The sequence below is a fragment of the Globicephala melas genome, chromosome 16 (assembly GCF_963455315.2).
Source record: "Globicephala melas chromosome 16, mGloMel1.2, whole genome shotgun sequence".
Lineage (NCBI taxonomy): Eukaryota > Metazoa > Chordata > Mammalia > Artiodactyla > Delphinidae > Globicephala > Globicephala melas.
Genome location: NC_083329.1, coordinates 73204435 through 73231999, shown reverse-complemented (window position 1 = coordinate 73231999; position 27565 = coordinate 73204435). Strand labels below are relative to the sequence as shown.

At 47.7% G+C, this 27565-nt stretch overlaps 1 protein-coding gene across 4 annotated transcripts in view; it reads right to left on the bottom strand.

The window, feature by feature from the left end:
• The window catches only part of RASGEF1A (RasGEF domain family member 1A), a 246915-nt gene that overhangs the window by 166606 nt on the left and 52744 nt on the right, over positions 1-27565 (bottom strand). For all 4 annotated transcript variants that reach the window (XM_060286880.1, XM_060286881.2, XM_070043949.1 and 1 more), the window contains one exon: positions 10228-10383. The gene's annotated coding sequence lies outside the window, so the exon portion shown is untranslated. The remainder of the gene's footprint in view (positions 1-10227; positions 10384-27565) is intronic.

Sequence of the window (27565 nt, the reverse complement as noted above, 5' to 3'; positions counted from 1 at the left end):
GATGGGGGACTGAACCCGTGCCCTTGGCAGTGAAATCACGGAGTCCTAAGTGCTGGACCGCCAGGGAGCTCCCAATAAAGTTTTAAGTTTATAAGTAAAAACCAATCAGTTTTCCCAACTGGATTTTTTTTTTTTTCGGTACGCGGGCCTCTCACTGCTGTGGCCTCTCCCGTTGCGGAGCACAGGCTCCGGACGCGCAGGCTCAGCGGCCATGGCTCACGGGCCTAGCCGCTCCGCGGCATGTGGGATCTTCCCGGACCGGGGCACGAACCCATGTCCCCTGCATCGGCAGGCGGACTCTCGACCACTGAGCCACCAGGGAATCCCTGGATGTATTTTTTATGTGCCCATGAGCTCTATACAGGGTAATTTTTACTCCTCTCAGTTCTCACTAAAATTTGATGTTATCAATTTTTATTTTATTTATCTATTTAATTTAGGCATCTAGAAATTAGAGGTGCCATCCTATTATTGTTTCCCTGGTGTCTAGCAGAAATAGATAAAGAAAATGTGATATATAAGAATGAATATTGTTCAGCCTTAAAAAAAATGACCTCTTACATTTGGGAAAACATGAATGAACCTGAAAGACATTATGCTAAGTGGAAAAAGCAACCACAAAAAGAAAACACTTTTATCTCAATTACATCTGGTATCTACTAAAGTCCAACTCACAAAACACAGCAGAATCTTGATTGTCGGGAACTTGCGTGGGAAGACAGGAGATGTTGGTGACACGATTACAAAAATTACGTTATGCAGGATGAATAAGCTCTGGGGATCTAAATACAGCCTGCTGAAACAGTTAATTATACGGGATATTGTACTTGAGATTTGCTAAGGTCCACCCGGCAGGGGTGTGGGGACAGAAGAGGCTCAGATGAAAAGGGAAGAAGGAAGTTAGGGGAGAACTCTGCAAAGGAAGAAAGCAAACAGGGATGAGCACAGTCCACCCACCAAAATACCAGGGCTTTTACAGGCTCCACTTTCAGGATCAACAGCCTTGTTTTCTAGATGCCAACACCCACGCAGGCCTGCAGCTTGACAGCTGCAATCCCATGAGTCAAGCCAGGTATTTCTGGGTTCCAGAGTCCTGCCTCTGGAGAAACAAAGGGCAGTCAGTCCGCAGACAGCCTGTTAGGCTGTCCCAACCACTAGGCCACCCGACCAGGCTAGAAGTGCCCCCATCAAATGCTGAAGGCAGACCTCTGTGCCCCTCTGTGAGACGAGGCAGTTTGGGTGGGAGAGTCAGAGCCGCCCGATAACCAGCACCTCCTCTCTGGTTACATCCGTGGAGTTCCGCCAACACCCGCTGGTGCTCTGGCGTCCTCTAGTGGCCATCCGTTCTAACGCCAACTCTCAGCCCTTCCTCCTCTCCCTCCCCAGCCCTGGGGTCCGCACTGGCCTTGGGCACCTGCCAGACTGATTTCTTTCCTAGTCACCCACTAAGCCCAATGAAGTGTCCTGCAGAGTTGGGTACATCTCTCTCAGTCTTGGCTGGTGGGCTACAGATCTTTATCAGATACGTGATTGCCAAACATCTTGTACCATTTTGGAGGGTGGATTATCTTTTCCCTTTCTCCTTTATGCACAACAGTTTTTCGTTGTAAGAAGTCCAATTCATCTCTTTTGGCTTTTCTTGCTTGTGCTTTTGGTATCAGATCTAAGAAATCATTGAATCCAAGGTCATGAAGGTTTACTCTCATGTTTTCCTCTATCAATACAAGTTATATAATTTTGGTTCTTATATGTAGGTCTTTGATCCATTTTGAGTTAATTTTGTATATGGAGTGAGGTAAGAATCCAACTTCATTCTTTTGCATGTGGGTATCCAGTGGTCTTAGCACCTGTGCTAATTGTTTGGGAGAAAATATTTGCAAATGACGCAACCGACAAGGGCTTAATTTCCATAATATACAAACAGCTCATACAACTCAATAACAACCACAAAAAAACCAATCCAATCAAAAAATGAGCGGAGGCTATCTGGACATTTGAAATATGGCTGGTCCAAACTGAAACGCGCTATGAGTGAAAAATACACATCACATTTGGAAGACTTTGTAAGAAAAACAGAATGTAAAATGTATTATTGATAATTAATAAAATGATCACATGTCAGTGATAATATGTAGAGTGAATTAGGTTAAATAAGATGTACTATTTAAATGAATTGCACCTGTTTCTTTTTACTTTTTAAATGCAGCCACTAGAAAAGTGTACATGGGGGCAGCATGCTACTCCTTCAGGACGGTGCTGGCCAGACCCTCTCGGCCCCTGGGTGCTCTGAAGCCAGAGTGGGAGGCTCCCGGTCAGGGATTGCTGCCCCCAGCTCTGGGAGCTGAGTGGGACCCCAACAGGGAGGGCACAGCTGGCCCTATGGTGCCTTCCTTCCACCCTCCCCAACCGCCTACAAGTGTCATTATCCTAGTTTACGAAAATGAAGGGGCAGAGGCTCCGAGAGGCTCAGCAAGGGTGTGGGGAAGAAGGTAGAGACCCAGCCTGTCCACTACAGACCCTCCCACCTCAGCACACCAGTGCCTGACCTGCTTCCAGGCTGAGGTGTCTACCTCTCCCTCCCCCATAGAATTTACCCATTTCAGGTGTAAATTCAATGATTTTTAGTTAATTTGTACTGTTGAGCAACTATCACCACAATTCAGTTTTAGGGCATTTCTATCACCCCGTGGGCAGTCCTTCCCCATTCCTACCCCAACCCCAGGCAACCATTAATTCCTTTGTCCCAGCACCATTTGCTGAAATGACTATCCTTTCACTCCATTGAATTGCATTGACATTTTTGTTGAAAGTCAATGAACCATAAATGTAAGGGTTTATTTCTAGACTTGTTGCCGAAATATTGGCTTCCCTGTGCACCAATGCCGGACAGAAATACAGAAATACGGAGACAGAGATTTTGGAGGAAGAGAGAGATGGCTTTATTTTTCTGCCAGGCAGAAGGGAAGACAGAAGTCTAGCGCCTCAAGAACTGTGCCCACACCCCCTTCGGGAATGGGAGAAGATTTTATATGTGGGGCTAGCAGTCCAGGGTATATGATAAGGATCAAAGTAGTGAAGGTCCTGCATTCTTCTTCTTCCTGCATTATTTCAAAACAGTCAGTGCTGGCGTCAGGCAGCCCTGTTACTGGGTCCGTTTGTCTCTGGGTTATCAGCCTGCAACTTTTTTCTGAAATGCAAATGTTACAAGGGAGTGCAGGATGTAATTCACATAGTGTTAAAGAGTAATAGGTTAGTTTTGTGGAGTAAAATCTATTTACAGACACTACAGATTAGTAACAGTTAAAAAAAAAAAACTAGGGGTGATTAATTCTTTCAGGCCAGGTTATGTCTCTTCTCTAGCCTGTTCCCTTTATTTTCCTTGTTCTCAGGAGAGGGAAAACTTCATTTCTATTTTTGCTACAACAGACTCTAGTCTGTGCCACTGATATATATGCCTATCCATATGCCAGCACCATACTGTTTTTTGTTTGTTTCTTTTTTACTGAAGCTTTATAGTAAGTTTTGAAGTCGGGAAACATAAATCCTCCAACTTTGTTCTTTTTCAAAATTCTTTTGGCTGTTTTTGCCCTAGGGGATAAGCTTGCCAATTTCTGTAAAAAGCTTCTGGGATTTTTTTAAAAGACTGCAGTGACTCTATAGATACTTCCGAGAGAATTGCCGTCTTAATCATATTGCATCTTCCAGCCCATGAACACGAACTCTCTCTCCATTTGCTCAGGTCCTTGCTGGTTTCCCTTGGCAGCATCGTGGTTGTCAGTGTGCAGGTCCTGCACTTACACTATCAGGAGTGCCAGAGAGGCTCAGGGTCGGGAAGCTGGGGTGAGGGGGGGTGTACAGGGAGAGGGCACATGCCCTCCTCACAAACACACACTGCAAAGTCACACCAGGACGAAATACCCCCTTATTATAACCCTGAAGAGCAGAGGGAATTTTCTTGAAAACCTAACTCTAGTAAATGGGGGTTCACCCGCACGGCAGCATCTCAGCTAAACAGATTGGTGTCCTGAAACAGAAGCCAGGTTGTTTGTTCTGTTGTCCAGAGAGCAAGGCCAAACAATGCTGAATCCCACTCACCCTCTGGTGGTGATATCGGGCACCACCGTGGCACATGGGACCTGGCTTGGGTGGCTGAGTCTAGGCAGCCGCCACAGGCTTCTGGTCATGCGCCGGAGGGAGGGGCTGGGGAAGTGACCCCCGGCCGCTGCCTGGGGAGGGCGATCAGGTCTCAAGCCCTCCACCCCCGCCCCATGCTTCTCCACTCAGCCTGATGGAATCAGCTTCCACTCACCTTTCTTCCCACACACTCTGAGAACATTGCTAACTGAATTCTACTACAGGACACCACAAGTTTATGGCAGCGTGTTGACTAAAAGTGTTTACTGAGGGACTTCCCTGGCGGTCCAGTGGTTGAGACTCCGAGCTTCCACTGCAGAGGGCAAGAGTTTGATCCCTGGTTGGGGAAATAAGATCCCACAGCTGCCAGGTGCGGCCAAATAAAATAAAGTATGATACAGATGAACTTATTTACAAAACAGAAACGGGCTCACAAACATAGAAAACAAACTCATTAAGGTTACCAAAGGGGAAAGGGGTTGGGGAGGGATAAATTAGGAGTTTGGGATTAGCAGATACAAACTACTATGTATAAAATAGATAAAAAACAAAGTCCTACTGTATAGCACAGGGAACTATATTCAATACCCTGTAATAAACCATAATGGAAAAGAACATGAAAAAGAATACATATATATACATACTAATTGAAGTAATACATATATATAAAACTGAATCATTCTGCTGTACACCAGAAACTAACACAACATTGTAAATCAACTATAATTAAAAAATAAATAAGAAACAAAAGTATTCTTTTTTAAAAAAACACAACAGCCATTTATTTATTTATTTATTTAGCCCTGCCACGCAGCTTTCAGGATCTTAGTTCCCCAACCAGGGATCGAACCCGTGCCTCCTGCAGTGGAAGCACAGAGTCCTGACCACTAGACCTCCAGGGAATTCCCTATTCTAACTTTTTTTTTTTTTTTTTTTGGTGGTACGCGGGCTTCTCACTGTTGTGGCCTCTCCCGTTGCGGAGCACAGGCTCTGGACGCGCAGGCTCAGCGGCCATGGCTCACGGGCCCAGCCGCTCCGCGGCATGTGGGATCTTCCTGGACCGGGGCACGAACTCGCGTCCCCCGCATCGGCAGGCGGACTCTCAACCACTGCGCCACCAGGGAAGCCCTATTCTTACTTTTTAATGAACCTTAATTTTGAAAATTTTCTTTCACACGAAGCCACAGATACACAAATAGGAAGAACCTTAAACATAAGATATATCTGGCAGAGATTCATAAAACTTTCACTTCACAATAAATTCTAGAAAAAAAATGCTTGAAAATAATTACATTTACACTAAAGTTCTCAATCCCTAAGTGGAGGTCTGCGGGAAGCCCCTCTTTGAGCCCAAATTCTATTCCATGAAACAAAGAGGAGGTGTTGCCTTGAGACCCCACTTCCCAGGTCTTCCTGGAAATGATTTTAAACTGCTTGATCTTTGAAACTCTTCAGTTTAAGATGTGCTTCTGTGCAAAGTCACCTGGAGTTGGCACTTATGTCTTGTCCTTGACCAGAGCTTACCCTGCAGCCACTAGGGGGCGGGAGTGAGGCGTTCAGGGGCTCTTGGGTACCAAGGACGCCTACGTGTGTTCCAGGCGGGTCCATGGTTTTCTGTCATTTGTCCTGCAGTTCTTGACTGCTCTCCATGTATGTTTTTACTTGCTCAGATGGTTTTTGCTTGTTCCTTTCTATCTCTGCACTTTCTTGTGCCTTTCATTTCCCTCTTCCTTTCTGCATATCTCAGGCCTTGGCTGCTGCACATCCCAGCACTGTGCTTCCCGCTGCCTCTACCCCGTGTGCCTCTGCAGGCCCAGCGAGTGCAGCCTTGTGCCTTCTGCACGTGGCTTGACTTTATTTGAGGCCTCGTGGGTGATTCCCTAGCTGAGGCAAAGGCCCATTCTCGGCACATTCAGAAACTAGAGAACCAGTTTGGTACAGCACTGATAGGTTGTGAAGGACTTCTCCAATTCCAGGAGGCAGGCCAAAAGAGCCTCCTTGACTCAGATGTGATTTTTCTGGAAAGATTTTTATGAATACCTTCCAGGAATTGGCTTTTGGATGCCAGCCATGTGGGTTTTTAAAAAGGCAACTCTGGGGCTTCCCTGGTGGCACAGCGGTTATGAATCCGCCTGCCAATGCAGGGGACATGGGTTTGAGCCCTGGTCCGGGAAGATCCCACATGCTTCGGAGCAACTAAGCCTGTGCGCCACAACTACTGAGCCTGAGCTCTAGAGCCCGTGAGCCACAACTACTGAAGCCCACACGCCTAGAGCCCGTGCTCTGTAACAAAGAGAAGCCACCACAATGAGAAGCCCGCACACCGCGACAAAGAGTAGCCCCCGCTCGCCGCAACTAGAGAAAGCCCGCGCGCAGCAACGAAGACCCAATGCAGCCAAAAATAAATAAATAAATAAATTTATTTTTTTTTAAAAAAGGCAACTCTGTTGCTCTGGCCCTCTCTTCACAATCTGGCCATTTTCAAAACACATGTTGCATTTCTTTTCTTTTTAATATTTATTTATTTATTTGGCTGTGCTGGGTCTTAGTTGCGGCAGGCGGGATCTTCTATTTGCGGCATGTGGGATCTACTTCCCTGACCAGGGATCGAAACTCGGCCCCCTGCATTGGGAGCACAGAGCCTTAGCCACTGGACCACCAGGGAAGTCCCAGCACTTGTTGCATTTCTGTACGTATATTTTTAAACTTTGGCTCAGTTCGTTGTTGATTCACTCAATGTCTTAAGGAGAGTGGAGCTCCAAGAATAAAATGGTAGTATGGGGCTTCCCTGGTAGCGCAGTGGTTGAGAGTCCGCCTGCCGATGCGGGGGACGCGGGTTCGTGCGCCGGTCCGGGAAGATCCCACATGCCGCGGAGCGGCTAGGCCCGTGAGCCATGGCTGCTGAGCCTGCGCGTCCGGAGCCTGTGCTCCGCAACGGGAGAGGCCACAACAGTGAGAGGCCCGTGTACCGAAAAAAAAAAAAAAAAATGGTAGTAAGCACTGGCTGCCTGCGCACATCAAGAAACTGGCCCAGGCCATGGCTCCTCAGGCAGTACAGCCTTTTTAAGTTGCCCAGTCCTTCTTAACAGATGTTATTTCATTAAAAGCCCCGCCCTCGCCACAGCTCTGAAGCCTTAGGCCTCTTCTAAGCCAGAGTCAGAGGTGCTGAGTTCTCAGGCCATGTGGGTCTTCCGGTACGCCCAGTCCTCTTGCATTTCTATTCCAAGACTTGCTTCTCCACTCTCTGGTCCTCTCTGATGAGTAGTGAACGGCCTCAACTCAGTCACTCCTGTCTTTAATTCTGAGGGTCCCCTGATGGTCTCCTTTAGCTGGCATTTATTCTGCCCTTGTCAGTTGTGGGTGCCCTGTGATGGGCTCGTTATCTGATACTTGTTCTGTGTCGGCCACACATTGAGCCTGCAGTGGAGCAGCCCCTCAATCCTGGAGCTCCCCAGTTCCTCAATGAGCCCCAGGAACCCGATGCTTCCCAAGGACCCAATGCTCCGAGGAGATCAGGGGAGAGAAGAGGCCTAGCAGAACAGCCACTCAGAAACACTTGTGGAGTGAAGACTGGCGCCCCTGCTGGTCTGACTCTGGTCCCACATCCCTGAAGCTGCACCCAGATCACAGGACCAGGTGTTTCCATGGTGATGACATACAACACTAAACTCTTATTTCTGCATCACTTCCAGGTCCCCACACCCCATCCCTAATTCAATGCTCAGGTGTCCAGATGCAATGAGGCAGAACACAAAGAAGTGGGGTTTCAAGGGTCCTGGAGAAGGGGTGGCCAGGGTACTTTTGACAGGAGGCAGAGGGCTCTGAGCTCAGGGACCATGAGCCTATGGATCAAGGCTGTAGCAACTGAGAGATCATGGATTTGGGATTTAAGGAGCTTAGACTTGGGAACATGGGTGGGAGACCCATGAGAGGGAGCCCAGAGGTTCATGAAGCCCTAAAAAGAAGAGATCTAGGACGAGCTAGTGGGGAGTCAAGGTTGGAGAGAGAACAGCTTGTCCTAAGGAAGGCCTTCTCCATCATAGAGCAGTCCTAGAACAGGCCTCCCAGCCACTGTAGATGTATGAGCAAACTCCTGAGCACTCCTGCAAGGGAATCAGTCCAGAGGGCTCAGACACTGAGTAGGGTGAGAAAGAGGCTCTTTGTAGCGACTCCCTCCTCTTTTCCCCACTGCCTGCTCCCAGAGGAAATCACTTCTGAGCAGGGTTTTTCCATCCCTGAGCTCTGCCAGGTCACGGTTCATCTCTGAGGTCCTGCCCTCTTCCCCTCATCTCTGTGTCTCCACATGTATCTCCTGTTTGCAGAGGAGACTCTATCATCTGGTGTCACTTGACACAAGATGTTTGGTCGTGCTTTTCATGGGCCTCGTGGCAACAGTCCTTCCTCAACCGTTTGTGTTGCCTTGACTTTTCTCATGTAGTGATCTCCAAAGTGATCCTTCGCTAGATTCTTTTCCTCATCTCATCTTAAAGGTGAGTTTTCCTAGACCAGATTTGCGTAGGACATTTGTGTCAGGGAGAATCAGGGCTGTGAGTGTCAGGACTGTGTCTTAGGCTTGTATAGATTTTGTGGGGATTCAAGTTTTTGTATGTAAACATGTTTTGCACCTTAAAAGAATAAATGTTGGGCTTTCCCGGTGGCACAGTGGTTGAGAGTCCGCCTGCCGATGCAGGGGACATGGGTTCGTGCCCTGGTCCGGGAAGATCCTACATGCCGCGGAGCGGCTGCGCCCATGAGCCATGGCCGCTAAGCCTGCGCGTCCAGAGCCTGTGCTCCACAACGGGAGAGGCCACAACAGTGAGAGGCCCGCGTACAGCAAAAAAAAAAAAAGAATAAATATCATTATGTGTATGAGAGGTTATAAAGGCAGGGCATAAAGAGCACTAGGAAGTAGGGCCAGTGTACTACTATGTCTCAGTGGATGAAGTAGACACACCATCATGTTCAGACATCTTCTGTGTGTGCCTAAGCCTGAGTCTGTAACTCAAGGGGGCAAACCATTGGCCCCGGATGTGGCCATATCCCCCTGACCCACCCGGGTGTTCACTTTGATCCTCAGTTTTAATGATTTCCTTGCTTTTCTTCCTAGTCTTACTCCCTTCGTGCCATATCCTAAGAGGCCTGGCTTCACATGCCCTGTCCACTCTCTGTCCATGGCCTTGTGCCTGTGTCTTACTCCCAGGAAATTAGGATTCAGCCTCAGCCAAGGGGCCAGTCTCTTCAGACAAGCCTATCTGGTATTGTCTTTCTTATGATCAAACACTAAACTCAGAAAAAACCAATGCTGTCAACGGGGTTTTACACCCACACCATCTTGATGCTTCCTGAATAAACAAATGCCCCAGAGGTTTTTGCTCCTTCACCTGTCACCTGACACAGCAGTCGCGTGCAAGGGACCCTAGGAATAAGAGGCACGGTGCTATCCTTTACATTTAATTAGCTCCACATTTTTTATTAATGCAACATTGAAGAGCTGACCGGCTGACCTACTTATCCAGCCCACAGGGCAGGCAAAGCTCTAAAATCTAAAAGTGAAGTTCAACCTTTAGGAGGTTAATTTTGTATATGCAGAACGTGCAGAGTATGAAAAAATGTTACATTAAAAAAACATTTAGAGTCCGTGTGCTTTACAGGGTGAGTCGGAAGGCTGGCTATGTCACGGTGCTCATGCCCCTGGGGTAACCCTGAGAAGTAGTTCTGTATCAAACCTCATGAAAGCTTATTTCTTCTCTTTATCCTGATATTGTTGGTTACTATAATAATTTAACCAGGCCATTCAGTCTTGTCTTCAGCAGATGGCTTCTGCTTTCCTGCCACGCTTGCCTGAAGAACCATTTTAAGTTAAAAGCCAGAAGTTGCATGCCCAACAAAGGACCGTCTCAAAGCCAGGGTGGGAAGGACTGGATTGCATACTCAGCAAATGACACTACAAAAAAGACTCATGGGTACAGGATTCTTAGCATCAACTAACATCACCTGTAAGACTGTCCCAGGGAACCGAGTGAGGGCTTCTAGGACTCTGAGTTCAGAACAGAAGCAAGCAAATCACCACGACTGTGTGTCTGGGGCACTGACCTGTGTTTCAGGAATCCATGGAGATCGGCATGTTGTTGTATCGTGCGGTGGCCCTGCCTTGTCCTCAGGGTGAGGGGGAACAGAGTCACATCTTCCGGCAACGCGCCCTCACACTGACTGATGAACTCCATCAGTACACAGCGGCGTGTCTGTGCTCTGGAGGGAAGGAAACAAAGAGAGTGATAGCCTAGAGTGCCTGCCTCCCAGCTCCCACCCACACGGTGAGACAACGGATGCCGGGCTCATGCCTGGGAGAGGTCTGCCGCTCCCGTTCCTCCCCTTCTGTCCTGCCTAAAAGGGGGTCTTCTCATAGAGAAGAAACCGTACGGACTTCCCTGGTGGCACAGTGGTTAAGAATCCACCTGCCAATGCAGGGGACACGGGTTCGAGCCCTGGTCCAGGAAGATCCCACATGCCGCAGAGCAACTAAGCCCGTGCGCCACAACTACTGAGCCTGCGCTCTAGAGCCCGCGAGCCACAACTACTGAAGTCCGTGCACCTAGAGCCCGTGCTCTGCAACAAGAGAAGCCACCACAATGAGAAGCCCGCGCACCACAACAAAGAGTAGCCCCTGCTCCTGCAACTAGAGAAAGCCCATGCACAGCAGTGAAGACTCAACGCAGCCAAAAATAAAAATAAATTTATAAAATTAAAGAAGAAGAAGAAGAAGAAGAAACCGTACGTTTTGAAGCAGTCCCTACTGTGGCCAGCCAGGACAATTCACTTACTCCTGGCCCTCAGCCTGCCCTTTTCCCAGGGCCAGGCAGTGAGGCAGAGAAGACGTTTGAGAGCCAAAAACCAGTGAGGTGGACCTAGGAGCCTGCTGGGATCCAGGCCGAGTGTGTGGACCTGAGTGAGGACCCCTGAGTTCACGCCCCAGCTCTGCCACAAGCTGGCTGTGGCCTCGCTGCGTTTCTCTGCTTCCTATCTATAGAATAATGATGAGAGAGCCTCCTCCCTCGGCTTGTTATGAACCTTAAATGAATTAATATGTTCAAAGAACTTAGAAGAGCACAGCTTCGTGAGTGCCCATGGTGTTAGCTCTCATTTTCACTCGGAGACCTCAGGGAAGCTCGTTCCTTTGAGCTTTGGTGACCGCTGTCCATCTCAGCCCTGACCTGAAGATCAAATGAGATCATAGGTAAGAGCTTCGTCAAGGGCCACTTGACCATACCGGAGTAGGCTCGTGAAGTCATTATGGTACGTTTCTGTAGCTTCCCTAGAACAATGGCGTTCCCTTCCCCCGCAGCGCTACGCTCCTGCCAGAGCCTCCTTGGGCCCCTCCCTGCTGCAGGACCTGATGTTCCTGTCTCAGTTTTTGCCTCCAGTTCTTCAGGGCAGAATTTCTGCTCCCCCAGGAGCAGCGGGGGCGAGCAGACAGCCGTGGGTGAGTTTCACTCCATGTTGTTAGCCCTGAGGGTAAAGTCTGGGCAATGGGGTGGAAGTGGGTCCCAGTCCTTGCTCAGAGAGCTATTTGCCTGGCACATTGCTAAGCATTCCTCATAACTGATGCCTGTATTAGAAGTGCTCTAGTGTCTATCATTTGGGAATTATAAAACAACAATGTCCTCTACTAACATTTACATTTTACTACACTGTGAAATAACATTTTAGTGAATATCCTTGTCAATAATTCTCTGTGCATGTCCTTGTTTCTTAGAATAAATTTTTAGTAATAGAAGTATTGAGCGAATGTAATAATTTTAATACTTATAGCCAAATAAGACTTCCAAACAGGTTGCTACCAATTTACCCTCTTACCAGCAGCAAATTAACATTCCTGTTTCCTGAGCCCTTACCAAACGCATATTTCATAGTCTCTATCTCTCTATATATCATTGCCAGTTTCATAGATGAAAAATTATCTCTGTGAAGTATAAAAGTTCCTATAAAAATACGGTAGCTCTTTTTTCTTTTTAAAATTTATTTATTTATTTATTATTTTTGGCTGCGTTGGGTCTTCGTTGCTGTGCGCAGGCTTTCTCTAGTTGCGGCAAGTGGGGGCTACTCTTCATTGTGGTGCGTGGGCTTCTGATTGCAGTGGCTTCTCTTGTTGCGGAGCATGGGCTCTAGGCCTGCGGGCTCAGTAGTTGTGGCTCGCAGGCTCTAGAGCACAGGCTCAGTAGTTGTGGCACATGGGCTTAGTTGCTCAGCGGTATGTGGGATCTTCCCGGACCAGGGCTCGAACCCATGTCCCCTAAATTGGCAGGCGGATTCTTAACCACTGTGCCACCAGGGAAGTCCAGTAGCTCTATTTTTAATGATCCAGCAATCCCACTCCTGGAAATATATCCGGAGAAAAACATAATTTGAAAAGATACATGCACCCCAATGTTCACTGCAGCACTACCTACAATAGCCAGGACATGGAAGTAACCTAAATGTCCATCAACAGAGGAATGGAAAAAGATGTGATACATATATACAATGGAATATTACTCAGCCATAAAAAGAACAAGATAATGCCATTTGCAGCAACATGGATGGACCTAGAGATTGTCATACTGAGTGAAATAAGTCAGACAGAGAAAGACAAATATTATATGATATCACTTCTGTGTGGAATCTAAAAAAAGGGTACAAATGAACTTATCTACAAAACAGAAATAGAGGGGCTTCCTTGGTGGCACAGTGGTTGGGAATCCGCCTGCCAATACAGGGGACACAGGTTCGAGCCCTGGTCCGGGAAGATCCCACATGCCGCGGAGCAACAAAGCCCGTGAGCCACAACTACTGAGCCCACGTGCCGCAACTGCTGAAGCCTGTGCGCCTAGAGTCCGTGCTCTGCAACAAGAGAGGCCACTGTGGTGAGAAGTCCGTGCACCGCAACAGAGAGTAGCCCCTGCTCACTGCAACTAGAGAAAAGCCCACACGCAGCATGGAAGAACCAACACAGCCAATAAATAAATAAATAATTAATTAAAAAAAACAACAAACAGAAATAGAGTCACAGATGTAGAAAACAAAGTAATGATTACTCGGGGGTAAGAGGAGGGAAGGATAAATTGAGAGATTTGGTTTGACATATACACATTACTATATATAAAATAGATAACTAATAAAGACCTACTGTATAGCACAGTGAACTCTACTCAATACTCTGTAATGGCCTATATGGGAAAAGAATCTAAAAAAGAGTGGATATATGTACATGTATAACTGATTCACTTTGCTGTACACCTGAAACTAACACAACGTTGTAAATTGGTTGGCTATTGCCAGAATGCTGTGTAACAAACAGCCACAAAGTCTCCACGGCATATAAGACTTTGTTCCACATTCATGCACCCTGGGGTGGCTGGACCTCAGCCAATAGGGTGTGCTCAGGTCTGCTCCCTGGGTCTCTAATTATCCTGGGACCAATGGGCAATCTGCATACATTCTACTGCTGGCGATGGCAGAAACACATGAGAACAAGCTTCTGCTCACATCACAGCCACAGGAGTTTCAAAACAAGTCACCTACCAAGCCCAATGTCAAGGGACAGAAAGTCCATGCTACTCACCATGATGTCATCTTGGCTGGAGGCCACTACTGCAGTAAAGTGAAGCATCCAGACCAGTAATTCCACCACAGCTGTGAAGCTGAACACTACCTTACATGCTTATTTGTGGTATTGCTTCCTTCAGAGTATTACCTATTTGGGAGTGCCTTGGACCAGGGGTCAGGTTTAGATATAATGATCAGGGAAGGTAAGTCATGCAGCAAAAATGAGCTTGTAAAGCCAGGAGAACTTCAAGGGGCCAGTGTGAGCAGGAACAAGGAAGCGTGGGGTCGGGTAGGGCGTGGGCAGTTCACAGTGACGTGCGCCAAAATGTGGGGAGAGTTGATTGGGATCCAGAGCAGCAACAGGGGGATCCCTTCTTAGGCTCTTGCAGTAGTTCAGAGCAGGAGCAGTGGAGGCGGAGGGTAGTGATGGGATTTAAATGTAGACTAGGTAGAGAGAAATGGGGGTCAGGCCTGGGCCTCCAGGGCAGGGTACCTCCTTTACTGAAATGGGGAATACTGATGAATGATAATGCTTTTTGAGGCGTGGTGATCAGTAGTTCTATTTTGAATGTGCTCAATTTGAGACAGTTATTAGACATCCAAGCGTGGATGTATATGAGGTAGTCGGCTGCTTAGCCTTGTGTCCAGAAAAACGGACTGGAGACAGTGGTTTGGAGAGTCAGCACACAGAATTTAAAGCCATAACTTCACTTACAGGGATAAAGAGAAAAAGAGGAAGAGTCCAAGGGCTGAGCCAATGGCACTGCCATCACCCCAGGTGGCGGTGAGATTCGGGAGTGGGGCCTCTTGAGAAAGGACCAAGGAGGGCTTCCCTGGTGGCGCAGTGGTTGAGAGTCCGCCTGCCGATGCGGGGGACGCGGGTTCGTGCCCCGGTCCGGGAAGATCCCACATGCCGCGGAGCGGCTGGGCCCGTGAGCCATGGCCGCTGAGCCTGCGCGTCCAGAGCCTGTGCTCCGCAACGGGAGAGGCCACAACAGTGACAGGCCCGCGTACCAAAAAAAAAAAAAAAAAAAAAAAGGACCAAGGAATGCCACCTCAATACAAGTGGGGAAAGAGTGATAAATGGAATATTGCCTGCCACATCAGTAAACATAGGATGTCACAGTCATCAGCAATTGCAGCCCTCCAGCGTGAGCTTGTGAGCCCTGAGGAAACTCGGGAAGGAAAGAATATCTACCACCTGGCAGCCATCAGACTGCAGCCACTCCCTAGACTGAGCCCTGAGGAAACTCAGGATATGAAAACACAGGATCCTGGCCCCAGATAGCTGAGGTGCATATCAAAGATATGACGGCAGTGAGCCCAGACTCTCGCATCTTCCCATACCTAGAAAAACACGAAATTCCTCAACTTGACATATCTGGGTTTCTTTAATTAACAGTCCTCTTTTGACGTTCAGACTACCTGCCTTTGTTGCAAAACTCATATATAACCTGCCCCCGCCTCCTCGGAGCAGTTCTCCCAGGGTTACTTGAGATGCTGCCTCCCCGGCTTGAAGTCCTAAAACTTCCCGCTGAATAAAACATAACTCTCAACTTTTAGGTGGTGAATAATTTTTTAGTCGACAAGGGCTTCAAGGAAGAGGGAAGGTGAGGTAAACTGGAAAGCTTGGAGATGTGGTGAGAGGGAGAGGGCTGAAACGGGGATTTCTGGTGCTGGGCTTGGCTAGTTTAGCCTCTTAAGGGCTGTAAGCAAGGCTCCGAGTCTGCTTCTCCAAGAGGCTCTTCCTTCCCCGCATGGTCGTGGATGGCGCCACAGCGCCTCACATCATTTAACGAGGACAAAACTCTCCCAGACCACACACACCCCAGTCCCAAATCTCTGGTCCTATGGTCAGAACTGGGCCAGGCTGCCTCTGTCCCTGACAAAGGGCAAGGCCCTCAGGAGGCTCCGTTCTCCGTGCACTTTGCTCAGAGAGCCCAACCAATGTTATTACAGCTTTGTTTTGGGGGACAAGGAGAGGCCAGGGTACCTATGAGAAGCTGACTGAACCAGAAGACACATGAGGCGGAGCCCAAATTTTCACAAACCAACAAGGAGGGGTGCGGGGGAGGGACGGGGCGCTTTGAAGAATCTGTCTTCCCGCAATCTCAGCCCCTCACCTGTTCCTAGTGTACCTGTGCCGGTCTCCCCGCGTGAGGTGGCCAGGAAAGTCCGGCTCTCTCCACCCAGGCTGCTTAACGTCATCATGGGAACACCGTGGGCGGGGCTGCGAAGCGGTTATTGTGACGCTCCAGGATCGGAGCCTCCGATTGGCTGGTAGGGCGGGGGGCGGGGCCAGCTGGGAGGGGTGGGGCTGAGAGGCCTGGAGGTGCCAGGTGGGCGGTGGCCGGGAAGAGACCTGTGGATCTAAGGCTCAGGTAAAAACCTCATTGCTGGGGCCTTGCAAAGATAGAGGAAGATGAGACTTCCCTGGTGGCACAGTGGTTCAAGCCCTGGTCCGGGAAGACCCTACAGGCCTCTAAGCCCCCGTGCCTGGAGCCCGTGCTCCGCAACAAGAGAAGCCACCGCTATGAGAAGCCTGCGCACCACAACGAAGCGTAGCCCCCGCTCTCCGCAACTAGAGAAAGCCCGCGTGCACCAAAGAAGACCCAACGCAGCCAAAAAAAAAAAAAAAAAGATAGAGGAAGATGTATGTCCCTTCTTGCCACTTTATTGGGGCTGCACAGGGACTGAACAAAAATACCCTCCTGCTGGCCACTCCCGATCCGCCCACACTCCGCAAAGAAACTTTTTCTGTAGAACCCATGAAACAGCGAGAAGCAGAGAGCCAAAGACAACCACGGATATTGTTCATCTTTCTCTCAGCCTTCCCCAAAAGGACCAACAGCTGTTTGCCAGCGTCAGTACTGTGCATTAGAGAGAGATAATCATACTTTTCAGGGATTACTGGACACTGGCTCTGAACTAATTTCTGAAGACTCACCATTCAGAGAGTAGGGGCTAATGGAGCACAGGTGATCCATGAAGATTTAGCTCAGGTCCACTCACAGAGGGTCCCTGATGCCACCCTATGGTTATTTGCCCAGTTTCAGAATTGGAATAGACATACGCAGCAACTGACAGAATCCTCACATTGGTTCTCTGATCTGTGGAGTGAGGACTGTTATGGTAGGAAAGGCCAAGTGGAAGCTACTAGAACTGCCTCTACCTAGGAAAACAGTAAACCAAAAATACTGTGTTCCTGGAAGGACGGACTTGAAGGATGCTGGAGTGATGATTCCCACCTACAGACCCATTCAACTCACTCATTTGGCCTATGCAAAAGACAGGTGGACCCTGGAGAATAATAGTGAACTTGGTTGTTCATTTTTTCCTGGAGGGAGAAAAGGCCAGAGGTACGAGTCTGCTGATTCATGGGCCATGGCCAATGTTTGACTGAATGCTCAAGGATTTAGAAGGAACACAATTGGAATATTGGTGACAGTGAAGTTTGGGGAGGAGGTATGTGGATAGACTTCTCTGAACAGGCAAAAAAACCCACATTTGTGTCCTGTGTGAATGCTCACCAAAGGGTGACCTCAGCAGAGGAGAATTTTAATAATCAAGGGGATAGGATGATCCATTCTGTGGTTACCATTCAGCCTCTTTCCTCAGCCACCCCTGTCATCACCCAATAGGCTCATAAGCAAAGTGGCCACAGTGGTAGGGATGGAGGTTATGTATGGGCTGAGCATCGTAGACGTCCACTCACAAAGGCCAACCTGGCTACGGCCACTGGTGAGCACCCAACTTGCCACCAGCAGAGACCAATGCTGATTCCCCAGTATGACACCATTCCCCAAGTTGATTATGTTGGACAGCTTCCATCATGGAAGGAATAGCACTTTGATTTTACTGGAATAGACACTTCATCTGGATATGGACTCTCCTTTCCAAAGAGGGTTCTAGCTGTTCCACTGTGGCAGTTGAAAGATGGCCATGAATTCTTCGGAACTTCTCCCATACTGAAGTGGGGTCTGTGTGCCCTGCCCTTAGATCTGGACAGGCTCTTTAACTGTTTTGACTAATAGAATACAGAGGAAGTGATGCTAGGCCACCTTGGGTCTCAGGGTTTTATAAGCTTCCACTTTATGTCTCTCAGAACACTCAGCCTTGGGATTCTCAGCTGCCAGGTAAGAATTCTTACTACCCTTCTGGAGAGACCATGTTGAGAGGCCCTGAAACCTCATAGAGAGGGAACTCACTGAGACCAGCTTCTGGCCTTCTCCACCAAAGCACCAGGCATGTGAATGAAGCCATCATGGGCCCTCCAGACCACCCCAGCCATGAGCTGAAAACTGAGTAACCCCAATGCACCCTCACGGAGCAAGAGAAATGGCCACGCTGGGAGTTCCCTGGCGCTCCAGTGGTTAGGACTTGGCCCTTGCACTCACGAAGCCCAGGTCTGATCCTGGTCAGGGAAGTAAGATTCCGCAAGCTGTACGTCATGGCCAAAAAGAGAGAGAGAGAGAGAGAGAGAAGTGGCCACCTGATAATCAAAGATGCCACTATGGATAACCAAAACAAACAGATTCTATGTTCACCACTGGCAGCAGAGTTGGAGATGGGGCTGCATTTTCCATGGTGCTGGGCTGGCAGAGAGAGAACTCAGCTCATGGGCAGAGGGCCTGCGATAGGAACAGAGTCTTCCTTTGTCCTCGTTCATGGCTGGAAACACAGATGAAAGAGAAGGTTTGTCCCCTCAAAGAGCTCACATAAAAATAGCTGACACTGATTACCACCTCCCACCCATCACAAGTTCTTTAAACCTTCCTCCAAACACTGTGATGTGAGTAGCATTGTGAGCAGATGGGGAAAACGAGGCCCAGAAACATTAATTTATGCAAGGACACAGGTATTGATTGAACCAGAATTCAAACCCAACAGACAATCTGTCTCCAGAGTGCCCCCTCTCACCCTTCAGGCTTCACCAGCTTTAGCTGGGGATGAGGCCTGAAAAGGAAGGGACTGGGTGGGATGGGAAGGAATAAGGTGGGTTGACACAGAATGGAGAGAAAAGATGCTCATAAACAGATGGAAAGGCTGGCTGGAGAAAGTGGGAGAATCTAGCAAGGGAAGGGTTAGCATAGAATAGGAAGAGACAGAGGAAGGACAACCAATTTGTGATCAGACTGAACAGAGTACGGAGGCCCAGGAGGAAGGAAGGGCTATGTGGCTAGCAGAGGGATGCAGGAAGAGAGAAAAGGCCCTGACTCAGGGACAGCAAGCATAGTGAGCTGGCATTCCTTGGGCTCAGGTTGGCCCCAGCCCCTCTGGGCACTCAGGCTCCTCAGATGGTGACCCCTCTCTCTGCCTGTTGGCCTCTTGGCATAAAGAATCCAAAGTCAATAGGGGGTACTTCCCTGGTGGCACAGTGGTTGAGAGTCCACCTGCCAATGCAGGGGACACGGGTTCGATCACTGGTCCGGGAAGATCTCACATGCCGCAGAGCAACAAAGCCCATGCGCCACAACTACTGAGCCTGCGCTCTAGAGCCCATGAGCCACAACTACTGAGCCCGTGTGCCACAACTACTGAAGCCCGCGTGCCTAGAGCCCGTGCTCCACGACAAGAGAAGCCACCACAATGAGAAGCCCGCACACTGCAACGAAGAGTAGACCCCACTCACCACAACTAGAGAAAGCCCATGTGCAGCAACGAAGACCCAACAACGAAGACCCAATGCAGCCAAAAATAAATTTTTTTTAAAAAGTCAATAAGGGACAGTCATGGCTTCACATTTGCTGATGAAGTCATCTTTCTCTGGAGCCAGGATCTCTAGGCTTTTGGGGACTAAAACTGAGACAGAAACTCTAAATCCCCTAAGTGTGTCACTGAGAGCAAGGGCCACACCTCCTTTTACCCCTTGGTCCTCTACACATTGGGAGGTGACACAGCCTCATATAATGGGAGTGACTAAGGAGGATGGCACACCACCCTTGCAGGATTAGTCTCTTAGCTGATGCCTTAACCACCCTATGAAAAGGTTCCAGCCTACCGTTGGGCTGGCACTTGCTGGGTATGGTAGATGATGGAACCAGTACATGGGGACTTGCTCACTGCCACACCCTTTTTGCTGTAAAGTAGGTTCCTTAGTCCAATTCCTTAGTTATGCAGAATCCCACATAACTTGACGGTTTAAATGCTCTCTATGTCCTTGGAGAGCGGAGAAGGCAAACTCACACTCAATATGGTCACTGTCCTCCAGAGTGAAGGGATCCAGAGGAATCAACCTGCCACCAAGTAGCTGGTTCATCTCCTCGAGGACCAGGGCAATATTGCAGGCTCAGTGTTATCCTCTGTTGCTGGCAGGCTGGACAGTGGGCCATGGTGGCATCCAGGCCAGCCTTGGTGACTGGGAGCCTGTGCTGTTGGGTCCATGTACACCTCACCCCTGCCACCATGGCTGCCTTGCTCACATGCACATTGTGCCAGTGCTGGCTGATGCCGGTGCATGAGCCTGCTGTCTACATGGCTCCTAAAGCTTCCTCCATGGGAATGTGACACTCGGACCTTCACACACCGGCTGCAGCAGGTCTTCACTTTGCCTCATCTCGTCTGTCACTCTCCTAGAGATGCCAGAAAAAATTACCACAAACTTACTGACTTAAAAGAACAGAAATTGGACTTCCCTGGTGGCACAGTGCTTAAGAGTCACTTGCTAATGCAGGGGACATGGGTTCGAGCCCTGGTCCAGGAAGATCCCACATGCCATGGAGCAACTAAGCTTGTGTGCCACAACTACTGAGCCTGCGCTCTAGAGCCCGCGAGCCACAACTACTGAAGCCTGCGTGCCACGACTACTGAAGCCTGCATTCCTAGAGCCCATACTCTGCAACAAGAGACACCACCACAATGAGAAGCCCGTGCACCGCAACAAAGAGTAGCCTCCACTCACCACAACTAGAGAAAGCCCACGCACAGCAACAAAGACCCAACGCAGACAAAAGTAAATATAAAAATAAGTACATCTTAAAAAAAAAAAAGACTCCACGCTTCCACTGCAGAGGGTGAGGGTTCGATCCCTAGTCAGGGAACTAAGATCCCTCATGCCACACAGCGTGGCCAAAAAAAAAAAAAGTCAAAAGACTGACCATGCCAGTCTTGGCAAGGATGTGGAGAAATTGGAATGTTATATGCTACTGGTGGAAGGTAAAATGATGCAACCACTTTAGAAAACAACTTGGTGGGTTTTTATGAAGTTAATCATACACATACTCAGAGGCCAGACAGCAGAAGCAAGAAGAACTACAATCCTGCAGCCTGTGGAACAAAAACCACATTCACAGAAAGACAAGATGAAAAGGCAGAGGGCTATGTACCAGATGAAGGAACAAGATAAAACCCCAGGAAAACAACTAAATGAAGTGGAGATAGGAAACTTTCCAGAAAAAGAATTCAGAATAATGATAGTGAAGATGATCCAGGACCTCGGAAAAAGAATGGAGGCAAAGATCGAGAAGATCCAGAAGAATTAAAGAACAAACAAACAGAGATGAACAACACACTAACTGAAGTGAAAATTACAGTAGAAGGAATCAACACCAGAATAACTGAGGCAGAAGAATGGATAAGTGACCTGGAAGACAGAACGGTGGAATTCACTGCTGCAGAACAGAATAAAGAAAAAAGAATGAAAAGAAATGAAGACACCCTAAGAGACCGCTGGGACAACATTAAACTCAACAACATTCGCATTATAGGGGTCCCAGAAGGAGAAGAGAGAGAGAAAGGACCTGAGAAAATATTTGAAGAGATTATAGTCAAAAACTTCCACTATTATTCAACATAGTTTTGGAAGTCTTAGCCATGGCGGTCAGAGAAGAAAAAGAAATAAAAGGAATACAGATTGGAAAAGAAGAAGTAAAACTGTCACTGTTTGCAGATGACATGATACTATACATAGAGAATCCTAAAAATGCCAACAGAAAACTACTAGAGCTAATCAATGAATTTGGTAGAGTAGTAGGACACAAAATTAATGCACAGAAATCTCTTGCATTCCTATACACTAATGATGAAAAATCTGAAAGAGAAACTAAGGAAACACTCCCATTTACCATTGCAACAAAAAGAATAAAATACCTAGGAATAAACCTACCTAGGGAGACAAAAGACCTGTATGCAGAAAACTATAAGACACTGAGGAAAGAAATTAAAGATGATACCAACAGATGGAAAGAAATACCATGTTCTTGGATTGGAAGAATCAATATTGTGAAAATGACTATGCTACCCTAAGCAATCTACAGATTCAATGCAATCCCTATTAAATTACCAATGGCATTTTTTACAGAACTAGAACAAAAAATCTTAAAATTTATATGGAGACACAAAAGACCCCAAATAGCCAAAGCAGTCTTGAGGGAAAAAAGCAGAGCTGGAGAACTCAGACTCCCTGACTTCAGACTATACTACAAAGCTACAGTAATCAAGACAATATGGTACTGGCACAAAACAGAAATATAGAACAATGGAACAGGATAGAAAGCCCAGAGATAAACCCATGCACCTATGGTCAACTAATCTATGACAAAGGAGGCAAGGATATACAATGGAGAAAAGGCAGTCTCTTCAATAAGTGGTGCTGGGAAAACTGGACAGCTACACATGAAAGAATGAAATTAGAACACTCCCTAATACCATACACAAAAATAAACTCAAAATGGATTAGAGACCTAAATGTAAGACTGGACACTATAAAACTCTTAGAGGAAAACATAGGAAGAACACTCTTTGACATAAATCATAGCAAGATCTTTTTTGATCCACCTCCTAGAATAATGGTAATAAAAACAAAAATAAACAAATGGGACCTAATGAAACTTAAAAGCTTTTGCAAAGCAAAGGAAACTACAAACAAGATGAAAAGACAACCCTCAGAATGGGAAAAAAATATTTGCAAATGAATCAACGGACAAAGGATTAATTTCCAAAATATATAAACAGCTCATGCAGCTCAATATTAAAAAAACAAACAACCCGGGGCTTCCCGGTGGTGCAGTGGTTGAGAGTCCGCCTGCCGATGCAGGGGACATGGGTTTGTGCCCCGGTGCAGGAAGATCCCACATGCCATGGAGCGGCTGGGCCCGTGAGCCATGGCCGCTGAGCCTGCGCGTCCGGAGCCTGTGCTCCACAACGGGAGAGGCCACAACAGTGAGAGGCCCGCATACCGCAAAAAAAAAAAAAAAAAAAAAATTGGGCAGAAGACCTAAATAGACATTTCTCCAAAGAGGACATATGGATGGCCGAGAAGCACATGAAAACTGCTCAACATCACTAATTATTAGAGAAATGCAAATCAAAACTACAATGAGGTATCACCTCACACCAGTTAGAATGGGCATCATCAGAAAATCTACAAACAACGATTGCTGGGGAGGGTGTGGAGAAAAGGGAACCCTGTTGCACTGTTGGTGGGAATGTAAATTGATACAGCCACTATGGAGAACAGTATGGAGGTTCCTTAAAAAACTAAAAATAGAATTACCAAATGACCCAGCAATCCCACTACTGGGCATATATACCCAGACAAAACCATAATTCGAAAAGACACATGCACCCCAATGTTCATTGCAGCACTATTTACAATAGCCAGGTCATGGAAGCAACCTAAATGCCCATCAACAGACGAATGGATAAAGAAGATGTGGTACATCTATACAATGGAATATTACTCAGCCATAAAAAGGAACGAAATTGGGTCATTTGTAGAAACACAGATGAATCTAGAGACTGTCATACAGAGTAAAGTAAGTCAGAAAGAGAAAAATAAATATCGCATATTAATGCATATATGTGGAGCCTAGGAAAATGGTACAGATGAACCAGTTTGCAGGGCAGAAATTGAGACACAGATGTAGAGAACAAACGTATGGACACCAAGCGGGGAAAGTGGCAGGGGGTGGTGTGGTGGTGTGATGAATTGGGAGGCTGGGATTGACATGTATACACTGATGTGTATAAAATGGATGATTAATAAGAACCTGCTGTATTAAAAAAAATCATACACATACTATATGCCTCAGTCATTCCACCCCTTAATATTTACTCAACTTTAATGAAAACATACATCCACACTAGATTTATACACTAATATTGATAGCAGCTTTATTTGTAATAGCCAAAACCTAGAAACAACTCAAATGTCCATCAATGGAAGAACGGATAAATAAAGTATGGCCTATCCATGCACTGGAATCTTATTCAGCAATAAAGAGTGAACTATTGATACAGTAACATGGATGAATCTCAAAGTAATTATGCTGATGGAAAGAAGCCGAACAAAAGAGTATATATTATATGATTCCATCTAAATAAAATTCTAGAAAATGCAAACTAATCTATAGTGGCAGAAAGCACACCAGAGGTTGCCTGGGGACTAGCATTGAGAGGTAGGTGAAAAGGGAGGGATGGATTATAAGAGAGACCAAGGAAACTTTTGAGGTGATGGATATGTTCATTATCTTGATTTCATGGATATATACACATGACAAAACTCTTCAAATTTTACACTTTAAATTTGGGTAGTTTATTGTCTGTCAACTATACCTGAATGAAGTTATAAGAATAAAAGACTTCACTGATGTGAGACCCCCTGAATCTTTGTAGAATTCATCTCCACCCTTCTGGAATACAAGGCTTCCAACATCCTTCCACACTTCTTGGTCTTCTAGGCCAGTCAACTGATGACACTGATGCTGTCAAACAGTGGATGAATGCGGTGGGCTATGGAATGCCCAGATATTCCAGGTCCTTTGGCTCTATATCTTGATAGAGGGAGAATTAACATATCTCTGGGGCAACACTTTACATGTATGGTACCGTCCACTACTAGCGACTGTCCACTGTTCCTGGCCTTCCTTCCAGATCCGGATGGTAAGGAGTGGATTTTGCCAAAAGTGCTGTGAACTGTGTGACTAAGAAAACAGTAATCTGCTCCAGCAAAGATAATACATCTGGCACAAAAGCTACAATTGGGCCACTACCTGGTTGAGTAGTGGTGGTCCACTGTCATCCTCCAAGATCTAGCTGGTTTTTGTAGCGGTCATTAAATGGGAATTAGATGGGAAGCACCAACCTCCATCTTTTTGGTCTTCTGGTCAGGTTTGGGGTTGGGGGAAGCAGATTTCAGAGATTTTCACTTGGACTCCCCCCAACTATGATAGCACATAACCCACAGTGGGCCAAGGGACCAATGTGATTGTTCTCCGAGTATCAGATATGTCTATTCCAATCATGCATTCGGCACCTGGGAGAATGATCTCTGGCGGGTCCTTGGACACAGTGGACCTACTGGAAGCCAGACTTGGGCCAGGACTCTATTTATCACCTAGCTCTCAAATGCCCCCAACAAAAACAGGGGGCACAGTGATGTTTTGGGTCCCCAGGTATCAATGTTAACTTGGACTCTGTGTCCAACAGTCCTTGAAATGTTTAGATTCCCTTTCACGCAGTGGATGGTAACTCAAGTAAACAACCATAGGTGTTTTGGGGAAGAACAGGGGAATCATTACTACACACCCCGCTGTGGGGTCACAGGGTCCTTCCTACTGGAGACCCAGCCTCTCCTTTGGGCACTGGGGTCCAGGAAGGAGACTTATTGAGTTGGCTCCCCTCAGCCTCATGCTTATTCATCTCTGATTTCTGTTGATTGTGTAGATTAAGCAGTAACTTCACTGGCTGTCCATCTGTGTTGGCCCTGGGGATAACTTGCTGGTCAATCACCTGCATCACTCTCTGCAGTTCGGGTCTCCCCGGCTGCCACACTGATTCTCATAATTGAGCCCACCTTTCCTCTGAAGTTTGAGCACAGCCCCCTGGTTTCTATGGCTTCGAGCCCTCCTGCTGGTGAGTAGAAAGAACCACTCTAGCACGGCCACTTCACTTCTTCCACTGTCTTCCACAGCACTCTGGCATCTCCACTGCTTCCTCCAAGCTTCCAGGAGCTCCAAGGAGCGTGTTGGCACCATCTCCTGGGTCCTCCCAGGATACTACATCCTCTATCATGGAAGAGTGCTCTCACATTAACAAACTCTGCCTGATACAACTTTAGGTTCTGCCCCCTCCCCATCTGGACCCAGCACCCTCCGGACTCCACCACATACTCTCCCAGTCACCTTGGCCAAGTCCTGTAAGCTCTCCAGAGCTTGGTCCTTTTCCTTTCTTACCAAGCCCAACTCTTCTTCAGCCAAGTTTAGTTGAGTCTCAATTCAAGTTCTTGGTGTTGTTGCCAGGAGGGGGGAGGGATGGAGCCTGAGGGGAGGGGAGGCACTTCTGCAGGTGCAGAGGGTTCGTGGAAATCTGAATACAACTGTCTGCTCAGATGTCCCCATGCTAAGCCTCAGGGAACTTCTGTCCCAACACAGGGAGGGAAACTTGCCAAGGCTGAGAGTTCTGTGTCTGCTCCAGCTCTAATTAAGCCCTGGGCCCGATTCTCAGCATTTTCAGCCCTCTAGCAGCAGGAAATAGAGTCTCTTTCAACACAGCCTGGAAGGCCCTCTGACTTTGACACTTCACTATCCGTTCGTTGGTGATGAGTCATGCTTAGCTTTTCATTGTCTTTTCCCAGTCAATGGTCTCAACAGCAGTCACCCGGTTTCAGACCTTATAATTAGTCCTTCCCCAGAACCTCTCAGAAGCCTGATATATTGTGTCCCCAGTGCATTTTTTTCCCATTCTAATTCACCCCGTGTGAAAGTGTTAACAAGTTCACCTCTTCCCAGCATGCCAGGGGCATCAATACACCCCCAGCACCAGTGATTGGTGGGGGGGAGGTTGTCACCAGGCGGCCAGGTGGCAATGAAGCTCCAGAATCCCATGTAGTGTCAGCTTCCTTGACCCACCCTGGAGCCAACTGCCTTAGGTCAGGATCCCTGGGGAAAAGACTGAACTGTCCACGTGCATGCAGGAAGTTTATTGGCAAGTGTTCTTGGGAACAGTACCTGTGGGACAGGGATGAAAGCAGGATGGGCAGAGGAGGTGTGGCCCAGGACGCCTTTGCACCAGTGGCCTTGTTCAAGCCCACAGAACTCTGGAGCTGGGCTGGCTGGTCAGGGATGTCCTGCCTTAAGGCAAGGGAGCCTTTACTCTCCCGCATTGCCAAGTCACTGGAGGTGGGTTGCCCCAAGGGAGGGGACGTGGCTTTGGCCAATGGCAGTTCCTGGAGGGGGACTCAGCTGAGAGTCAGCAGCAGTCACTATTCCCAGTAGCTGAGGCCATGAGTGCCTCTGTCTGAGGGGATCTAACCGTGCATCCCAGCCCCTACTGCCAGTCCCGATTTCGGACACACACGACAGTGAGCGGTAGCTTACAGTGAGCAGCAACTTGAAGCGAGACCTTAGTTCCCTGACAGGGGATCAAACCCTGGTTGCGGTGGTGAGAGCGCCAAATCCTAACCACTGGACCACAGGGACCAGTGGCTAGAGTGTGGGTCCTGGGTCCTTGTCTGCCTTGAAAAGAAAAAATTCTGACAAGGAGATGGAAGGCAGAGAGGAAAGTAAAGCCTTTATTAGAAAAGCAGAGTACATGTGGACAGGTGCGTGGCCAAGCTCAGCAAGAGAGTCATGCCTCTGGGAAGTTTCAATCCTTCATGAGGGGGCAGTCTTCCGGGTCTTTGTTTTCCCTCTGGCCAATTAGCTTGCTTTGACCGCGTGGCTGATTTGCCTCTCGACCCTCCGCTGTGTGTGCATGCACCCCTCAGCAAGATGGATTTTAGCGGAAAGGCCTGGGGGGGTGGGGGGGTGACATGACTTATTATGGTCTGGCTCCTCCTGCCTTTTGACCCGTGAGGAGCGTTTCTGAGCATGTGTAATGTCTCCCTTGCCCCAGGGATGGGAAATATATG